At 39.6% G+C, this 9,140-nt stretch overlaps 1 long non-coding RNA gene and 2 pseudogenes across 3 annotated transcripts; 1 reads left to right on the forward strand and 2 right to left on the reverse strand.

Annotated features, from left to right (window-relative positions):
- The first annotated feature begins 2,202 nt into the window (after positions 1–2,202).
- LOC148923271 (uncharacterized) lies at positions 2,203–3,510 on the forward strand. 3 transcript variants are annotated; one of them, XR_016133028.1, is made up of 3 exons: positions 2,203–2,337; positions 2,669–2,872; positions 2,955–3,510. It is a non-coding gene; the product is annotated as an uncharacterized LOC148923271 (long non-coding RNA). The 3 variants fall into 3 exon arrangements; XR_016133027.1 differs by lacking the exon at positions 2,203–2,337 and adding an exon at positions 2,396–2,506; XR_016133026.1 differs by lacking the exon at positions 2,203–2,337 and having other exon boundaries at positions 2,513–2,872.
- Positions 3,511–3,591: 81 nt separating this feature from the next.
- On the reverse strand, positions 3,592–5,288 carry LOC125204390 (putative UDP-rhamnose:rhamnosyltransferase 1 pseudogene; annotated as a pseudogene).
- Positions 5,289–7,402: 2,114 nt separating this feature from the next.
- LOC125204526 (UDP-glycosyltransferase 91C1 pseudogene) lies at positions 7,403–8,940 on the reverse strand (annotated as a pseudogene).
- Between the last annotated feature and the right edge of the window lie 200 nt (positions 8,941–9,140).

Consider the following 9,140-nt stretch of genomic DNA (forward strand, 5'->3'; position numbering starts at 1 on the left):
TTAAGGATATATCATTTAAAATACCAAAATAAGAGTATTAAAAAAGAAAAGTTATAGAATATGAGATATACTTTTTTATATTAACTAGTATCACGCCTGTGAAATTAATATATTCTTAAAACATTAATTTTAAATTTTAAATTAATTAAACAAATTAGAATCAATATTAACAATGAACAATATGAGTAATAATTTTAGTTATATGAGAATAAAAAATCTATACAAATCAACATTGAAGCATAATAAATTTGAAACAAATCACATAATATAATGTTTAAACATTAAATCATGTAGTAAGAAGATAAAAAATCTATCACAACAAAGAATTAAATACAATGGATAATTTCTCATCATTTTTTAAACTTCTTTATGCACTACATTAACTTTAAAATTAAAATCAATCCCATCATTATAAACTAAAACTTTCAATTCTTCACAATTCGTCACTCTTTAACAGATCTCGTAGGTAAAGCCGTCTGCCTCACCTAAAACTACAATAAAATAAAGAACAAAATTAATTTGCAATGCACAAAATCAATAATCAATATGTATTAAAACGATCATCCATAGAGCAAAACATAAGATGTATGACCCATGAAAGTACACAATTGAACAATGAACACCACATAATAAATAGAAGTACCGCATAGTCAAACTTGAGAAAAACACCGAGTGTAGGAAGAAGAATAACCACGATAATGTCGACCCAGTTGGCTCGTAATCCTTAAATGAAAGATGAAAATGCTGTAATAATCCGATTCACACTCCTAAAAAGGACGGTTCATAAGATGCAAAATAAGGCATACCATATATTTTTGTTTGAAAGTGTTAATGTTATGTTGTTTAATACAACTGCTTGCTTAGAATGATCATCTACTGTTTCTGAATGAGCTATAGCAGTTGTAGAAATACAGTCAATTTCATTCTGACAATTAACTATTTATTCATTAAATCTCATAAGCTTTGGAAAAGTCAATAATGCACTTTGTCTGAACTTCATCAACTTTAGTTGCATGACTCCCAAGCCTTTTTGATTCTTCAGAAAGCTTTTCGATAAATCCAAGAAGAGATTCTGAGGTATTCTATCATGTGCGCATTTTAATATAGGACGGCCATTGTGATAAAAAGATGCAAACCTTCTTATTTTACCAATAATGTAATTCTTAGTGTAAATAACCTCTCATTCACTCACGTATATATGAAACATGGTAAACTAACCAACTAAGTGGATTATATATTTATTAGAATTAATTTTTGAATTTTATATTAATTGCATTTACATCCCTCAACATAAAATGATTATTCAAAACCTCCCAAAACTCCCCTTTTATATATTGTATAGATTTTATAATAAAATGCGACTCTTGTTGTGGGACGATGGAAATAGTATTCCAAGTGTATACGTTGTACCTAGTGAAGAATATGACAAGGTCATTTTTTTTTTGGTAAAGAAAGCAGGCTAAGCCTGAGATGAAAGTAAACTAATGACAATATGAAATGCCTAATCATCTATCATGAAGGAGCCAAATATTAAGACCTGATGGTGGTTGATCCAAAACATGCACCCCACGAGCAAAGCTGTAGGCATGGTGCGATAAGAAGTCCGCCGCAAAATTCTCCTCGCAATGCACATGGCTCACCACTGCTGAGTCAAATTCTGAGATTAATTACAAATCCTTCGAACTACAGCCTTGCAACTAACATACACCTCAAACTTTCCCAGTATCATAGCAACTGCTATAAAATTATCACTCTCCACCTCCAACACTCTTATTCCAAGTGTCTTTGCAAGCTCCAAACCATGGAAAATACACCAAATTTCAGCCAAAAGAATAGAACATATCCCGATATTCACGACAAATCCATGCCCAAATCACGCCACCACCAAATGCTTGTCTCGATTCACTCTCCAATGATGCGTCAGTATTTAATTTCAATATACTCAAATGTCTCATTTGTCAAAAGTGAATCAAGTGATACTCCTATAAGCTTAAGCGAGCAGTTTGCGAGCTAAGGATACTCACAACAGGGACGATCTTTCTGCCCTACACGATTGGCGCTCTATCGGTGTTATTGCACGACTCTACCAAATCTGACGATTTTTTTTTTTTTCTAAAAATTTAATCCTACATTTCCTATAAATATCATATTTATCATCGTATTTTATAATCAATTTCTTTTTCTTTTTCCCGCTCTCTACTCAAAATGACTCCCAGAGACAACTACGAAGAGCTTGTGTGGGTCATGTTGCACTACAGTATGCAGTATTACCGGTACATGATGCAACAACGACGACAACAGTATGAGGAACAGGTACCTCGGCCAATCCTCCATCAGGTTTGTATTTTTAAATTTATGTTATTTAGCCAGTAGTAGTATTTTAATTTATTTGATAACAAAAAAAAAATAATAGAGGTAAAATAAGGATAGACGAATTAATTGGGTAGAATTTGCTTCTAGCCATGTAGTTGACGCAGTGCTCAAAATTCCGCACGCTATTCAACAGGTTTACTTCATCTGGCTACATATATTTATTTTTGAGATTGCATACTCTTGTTGTTTTTCAACCAATCTACTTATATATCCCCCTTTTTTTCGATTGTGACTCCATCCATTTTCTTTCATTGTTGTATGCTTAATTGGCCCTGATATTTGGAATCCGTGTCAGTAAAATAGGAGAAATCGTGCAGCGAACACAAATTGTTTGTGAATTTGCCGCGATCAGGATTTCGAGATTGAAGCATTTACCTTTCCTAGATATGCAAGCAAATGCTATGCCACTGGAGAGTCGGATAATTTGCCGAGATTTGATCCAAATGGTTTCGCAATATCGGGTTTCAGATCTGTTAACTTCTATTCTGATTTCAAATAGGTTTCTGCCAATTACTGTCAAATAAGTAATGACACAAATTTTGCTCCATAATCAGACGAATAATGTTTTCTGTCAATTACAGGTAATTCACGAGCCAAATTTCGGTCCATGGTCAGACGAATTCCACTGCAAATCAATCAGAGAATATAAAGTCTATGCTCAGATCTCACTGAAATGTGTTCTTCAGCAAGGAGGCTCCTTACTGTATTTTGTCTCAAATTGAGAGATGATATGCAGAGCTCACATTTGGATGCAATTTTAAACAAGTGGCAATCCTTTTTGACTGCTGTCTGAATTTTGCAATATCTGTTAGTATGTTTCTCTTTTTGCTAACTGCTTATTGTGCTCTACAATGCTGTAGCCTGTAGGACAAAGAAGCAGAGCAGGATATCCTGCTTGAGGCTGTCAGGATCATCAAGCAACATGGTGCTATGCTAGGCAGTACTCGAGTGAAGACATTATCGGTTGATATGCTGGATGTGGTTGAAGTATTTTGTTTCGAGGTTAGCTTCATCTATGTCTTTTACCTGGTGACTGTACACGATACTACTGTGCAAATCAGGTAATGAAAGTTGCTGGATTTTGAATTCTCTAAAGAATCTCATCTTTATCTGAAAGCGAGATATCACCTTCTTGAATTTTCCTGTAATATTCCATGTTCCTTTACTGTAGTTGAATGGCCTCTAGGGATCTCGGGAAACAGAGAAGATGTGCATGGATAAAGCAATTGTATTAGCATTATTCATCTTGTTAAAATACAACCATACAAAGGGAATACAAATAGCTAAGGACCTTGAACTAACAGCCAGAAACTTATAGTAGCAAAAGAAACATAAAAACAACACACAACACATGTAGTGACTAGTGAATACATATGCCATTAGCAAAAGAAACATAATAACAACACACAACACATGTAGCAAATGCTCCCATCAGAACTTACTTCTTTTCATAAACGCCATCTTTCAGATACTCCACAAAGTTGTTGATATAACTATGGTTGAGCTCTTTATTTGCAAAAATTCCATTAGCAGCTTCTTTTGTACGGGCTCTTAGTGCTTCCCCTTCCTTAGAAACCATTGCCATTTGCAATGCTTTTGCAATGTCATTTCTCGTTAAAGAGCCATCTTCAGCTCGTTCAACCTCGATTGCTAAGCCCTTCTCAACTAGAAGCCTGGTATCCAATGGTTGAGTGATGATGAATGGCAACAGCACAAGACAGTTAGCATGTGTCAAATTTTCAACAACAGAAGACCACCCTGCATGAAACAATGAAGCTCCTATTGATGGATGTGCAAGGATTTCCCGTTGCGGCGCCCATCCAATCTGCACGAATCCCCTCCCTGCCGTCCGGGACTCGAATCCCGGGGGCAGTACCTCATCATCATCGCCACCACCCCAATCAGGCTTCGCTAGTAAAAACAAGAAGGGAAGCCCGGATAGTTCAATCCCATATGATATCTCATGAATCTCCTCTCTCTTCAACTTATATTCACTCCCAAACCCGACAAACACTACAGCGTTTGGCTTTTGTTTGTCAAGCCAGTCAAAGACTCTACTCCACGGCTCTTCCCAAACAATTTTGGTGCCTACCACCTTCTCAGGGGGAAGACATCCCACTGGAATCACTGGCTTTCCAGTGATTTTCGAGTATAGATGCAAATAATCAGCTTCAAGTTCCAGGCAAGTGCGTATAGCAATAGCCTGGCATCGTTGGGCTATTTTATTCACACGTTCTCCATCTGTTATTCCAGATGACCTTGTACCAGAAATGAGATTATGCATAGCTATAGCTTCATGTTTCCTGCAAAATACTTGTGAGGGAAAATCAACCCAATCTGGAGGGGCAGTCATCTCCTGTGGCAACCTCCTTTGGCCGTTGCCTTCAGGTGTCCAACAGAACACAACAGAGCTAGCAGTAAATATAAGGTTGTATATTACTGGGATATTTAATTGTTGTGCAATATCAAGTACCTTGTGGAAAAAGAAATCTACAAAGATCCAGTCTGGTAACTTGTTCGCAATGAAATTGCTGATGGGTTCCTGAAAGAGATCGCAGGATTTCTTTAGGTCATCCATTCTGTCAGCCGGAATGTCTGTAGTGGCTTCGGCATTGTCTGGGAGGGGATTGGAGTCAAGCTTGGGGAGAGGAAGGGGAATGAATTCGATGAATGGTGAGAGATTAGGTGGGATTTTGGGGAGTCTTGAAATGTTTCTGGAAGTAGAGATGAAGGAGACATGAATGCCAAATTTGGCCAAGGCAATGGAGAGATCCAAGAATGGGATCATGTGACCAAATGCCAGCCATGGCACCATCACCACATGAACCTCCTTTTCTCCACTCATTTTTCTTCCACCCTTATACATGCAACTCAATGATTTCAAAGATATTTATAGCTGGTGAGACTTGAGAGAGTGATGCTGGTTTGAGGTAGTGAAATAGGGGTTACTTGTCTAGTTAGTTGAGTGAGGTTACTGGTTTTTCTCTCCATCGTGTATCATGCAGGACCTGTGAGTGTGACCTGTCCACGTGAAGTTTAGAGTTGCAGTTATTTTCTCCCATTTTTGAGAGAACTAGGAAAAAGTATATTGTCAATGGAGTATGTACTTTTCATACGCAATAAAAAAAATATATGTCAGCTGTCTGTCTCTACAAATGCTTAATTACATTTGTCGTATTTTTTTCATTATTTTTTAACCATTTTTCTCTCATTTTTTCTCTCTTTTTCGCTTTTCCCCAATTTTGTTTCTCTCGTCTATTTTCCGTTATCCATTTTTTCTGAATTTCATATATTTTAAAAAATAATTATGCAATACACATCAAATTAAAAATCATAACAAAAGCTTTAATTTCATATATTATTAAAATAAATAAATTTAAATAAATAAATTATAAATATTAAAAACATATTCAAGACTTTTTATACTTCCTCCGTCCCAGATAATCGATCCAGTATTCCATTTCGGGCCGTCCCACATAATTTGCCCCACTTCACTTTTACAATTTTTGGTAGTGGACCTCATATTCCACTAACTCATTCCTACTCACATTTTATTATAAAACTAATACTTTAAAAGTAGGACTCACGTCCCACCAACTTTTTCAACCCACTTTTCATAACAATTCTTAAAACCCGTGTCCGGTCAAAGTGACCCGAATTATTCGGGACGGAGGGAGTAAATATTATACTCCCTCCGTCCATCATTCAAAGAGCTATTTTGCTATTTTGGTTTGTCCACGATTTATAGAACCATTTACTTTATTTCACTTTTAGTATGCAAACCCCATATTCCACCAACTTTTTACACACAAAATCCAATATAAAACTAATACTTTAAATGAGTCTCACATTCCACTCACTTTCTCATTTTACTTTTCTTCATAAAATTCAACAATTTCTTAAAACTCGTGTTGAGTTAAAAGGGCTCTTTAAATGGTGGAAGGAGGGAGTAGAGTACACAACCAGTTTTGAACAACTTTGCCATATTTTTACCCAAATTTTAATGTGCGCAACTATGTTAATTGTTGTACACTAAATAAACATCACTGAATTGATTTTAATTTCATACTAGTATCTTCAACCAAATACCCCTAAAAAGAACAGTCCTAAGAAAGAAAACACAGAGGTCATCACCTCACAACAATATTCATCAACTCTAGTCTTTTTATTTCTGTGGCTTCTTCCATAGCACACCAAACCTCCTCAGCACATTCAAATTCTTCTTTTTGAGGTGGGGGCATGGTAGTAGTCTTTGAATATTAGGATTTCAAATGATGTAATTTTCGTGTTTTTCTTCGTATTTAAGATTTTTTTTTAAGATAATATTTAATAAAAAAAAAATTAAATGAATTAGTGAAACCATTAATAGTGAAAAGATGAGAAGGTTTAGGGTTGAAGTGTAATGAATAATGAATACTCCCTCCGTCCCAAGATAAGTGACTTGTATTCCTTTTTCGGTGTCCCACTACAAGTGACCTATTTCCATTTTTAGCAAAAAGTCATCTCTCTTACTTTATTCTCCACCTACTTTATTATCTCTTCCCTCCTCTACTTTTCCCTCTCTCATACTTTACTCTCTCCACTTTAACTTATTTAAATACCATTCCTTAAATCTCGTGCCCAAAAGAAGTAGGTCACTTATCTTGGGACGGAGGGAGTATAAGAAATGGATAAGAGACCGAGTCGTGAATGGCCTAAATGATCAAATATGGTGGGAAAGCGTGCACCCAAGCTTTTTACTCTCTCCATCTCCCATTAATTGTCCAATTTAGTTCTGACACAGATTTTAAGAAATGTAAAGTAATGTAAGTTGAATATATGTCTCGTTTATGTATATTAAATGTGAGTAAAATGGATTAGTGAAATGTAGGTACTACTTATCATTTCTGTCAAAAGTGAAAGTGGATAATTAATGAGGAATGAATGAAAACGACAAAAATGGACAATTAATAGACGGGGAGTATCTAGTTATAACTCCACTAGGAAGCGTTTCCATTAAACATGCAAAGCGTAAAGTAACATAACAATCTTAAACTGTCCCAACTAAATGTTCATTAATAGCTCTCGGAAACAACATTCAAATTAAGATTTAAGAGCAAAGAAGAGTTCCCTTGCATTCATATTATAAGAGCTTAATAAGTCGACAATAATGAAGACGTGGCAAATATAGAAACACGTTGCAAAAAAACGCTAGTTGTGAGAATCCTGGAAAAATTGAACAAGCCTATCAAGATAGAGATCGTGAAGCTTATGGTTGGTAAATATATCCTTGGCAGCGCGTTCAGTGCGTGCTCTGAGAGTTTGATCGCCAATGGCCCGGGTGAGAGCAGCTGCGACCTCACCTCGGCCGAAGGAGCTGTCCTTGGCCCTCTCCACCTCGATCCCCAATCCTTTATCCACCATCATCCTCGCATTCAACGGCTGGTCGATTATGAAGGGAAGGAACACCAGCACGTGGCCGAACTGCATCGCCTCGATGATCGACCCCCACCCGGCGTGGAACAGGGACGCCCCTATCGCCCCGTGCCCCAGGAGCTCCCTCTGCGGGGCCCACCCCATCTGCACCACCCCCTGCCCCTCCGTCCTCTCCTCGAACCCCTCCGGCAGCACATGATCTGACTCGTCTATCTCCTCTGGCTTCCTCAGCGCCCATAGGAACGGCAGCTTCGACTGCTCGAGCCCGTGCGCGATCTCGTGGACGTGCTCCTTGGACAGCTTCGTCTCGCTCCCGAACCCCACGAACACCACCGACTTCGCCTTCTGCCCGTCCAGCCACCCGAACACGGCGTCCCACGGCGGGGAGGCGGAGCGGCGGTCGGGGATCTCCGGCGGGAGGATTCCGACGGGGAGGATCTGTTTGCCGCTCTTCTCCGAGTAGGAGCGGATGGCCTCGCCCTCGAACTCGTCGCAGGAGCGGACGGCGACGGCGCTGGCGGCGGCGAGGAGCTTGCCGAAGCGCTCGCCGTCGGAGATGAAGACCTGTTCCATGGCGTCGGCCTCGTGCTCCATGTAGGCGACCTTGGAGCCGGCGTCCTGAGGCACCGTCATGGCGTGCTTGTCGCCGCCGCCGCCGACGAGGAGGAAGAAGAGGGAGGTGGCGGCGGAGAGGACCTGGAAAATGACGAGGGGGGTTTTGAGGTCGGCGGCCCAGTGGTGGAAGAAGTCGACGACGATGTAGTCGGGGTTGTTGGCGGCGACGAAGGCGCGGACGGGGTGGTGGAGGGCGTCGCAGGCGGACTTGAGGTGGTCGATTTGGTGGGAGGGGAGGTCGACGGTGGCCTGGGCGGAAGGGGGGAGGAGGGGATGATGGAGGGGGAGGGGTATGAATTGGAGGAAGGGGGCGAGATTGGGGGGGATTTTGGGGAGGCGGAGGATGTTGAGGGGAGTGGAGATGAAGGAGACGTGGACGCCGCGCTTCGCAAGGGCCATTGAGAGGTCAAGGAAGGGAACCATGTGGCCGAAGGCAAGCCATGGCAGCATCACTACATGCACCTTCTTGCCGCTCCTCATTGTCACACGCTCACTTTATTGTCACTAAGGAACTCCATATATAGCTCGCATTTTAATTCTTAACTAACTCTCCATATGGAATTTAATTTAGAGTGGTTAGATAGATAGGCAGTAGCTTCATCTTCTCGAATTCGTCCAAATCTTATTTTAAATTATTGTTTTATCTTGTTTTTTCTTAACTAACTCTTATTCACAGCCACGTATCAGACCAACTTTGCCTTTCTAAAATTGGAAACAGACAAATTACTTTCGTGACT

Source organism: Salvia hispanica, chromosome 6, assembly GCF_029641045.1.
Source record: "Salvia hispanica isolate PSC_SH4W2 chromosome 6, Shi_PSC_v1, whole genome shotgun sequence".
NCBI lineage: Eukaryota > Viridiplantae > Streptophyta > Magnoliopsida > Lamiales > Lamiaceae > Salvia > Salvia hispanica.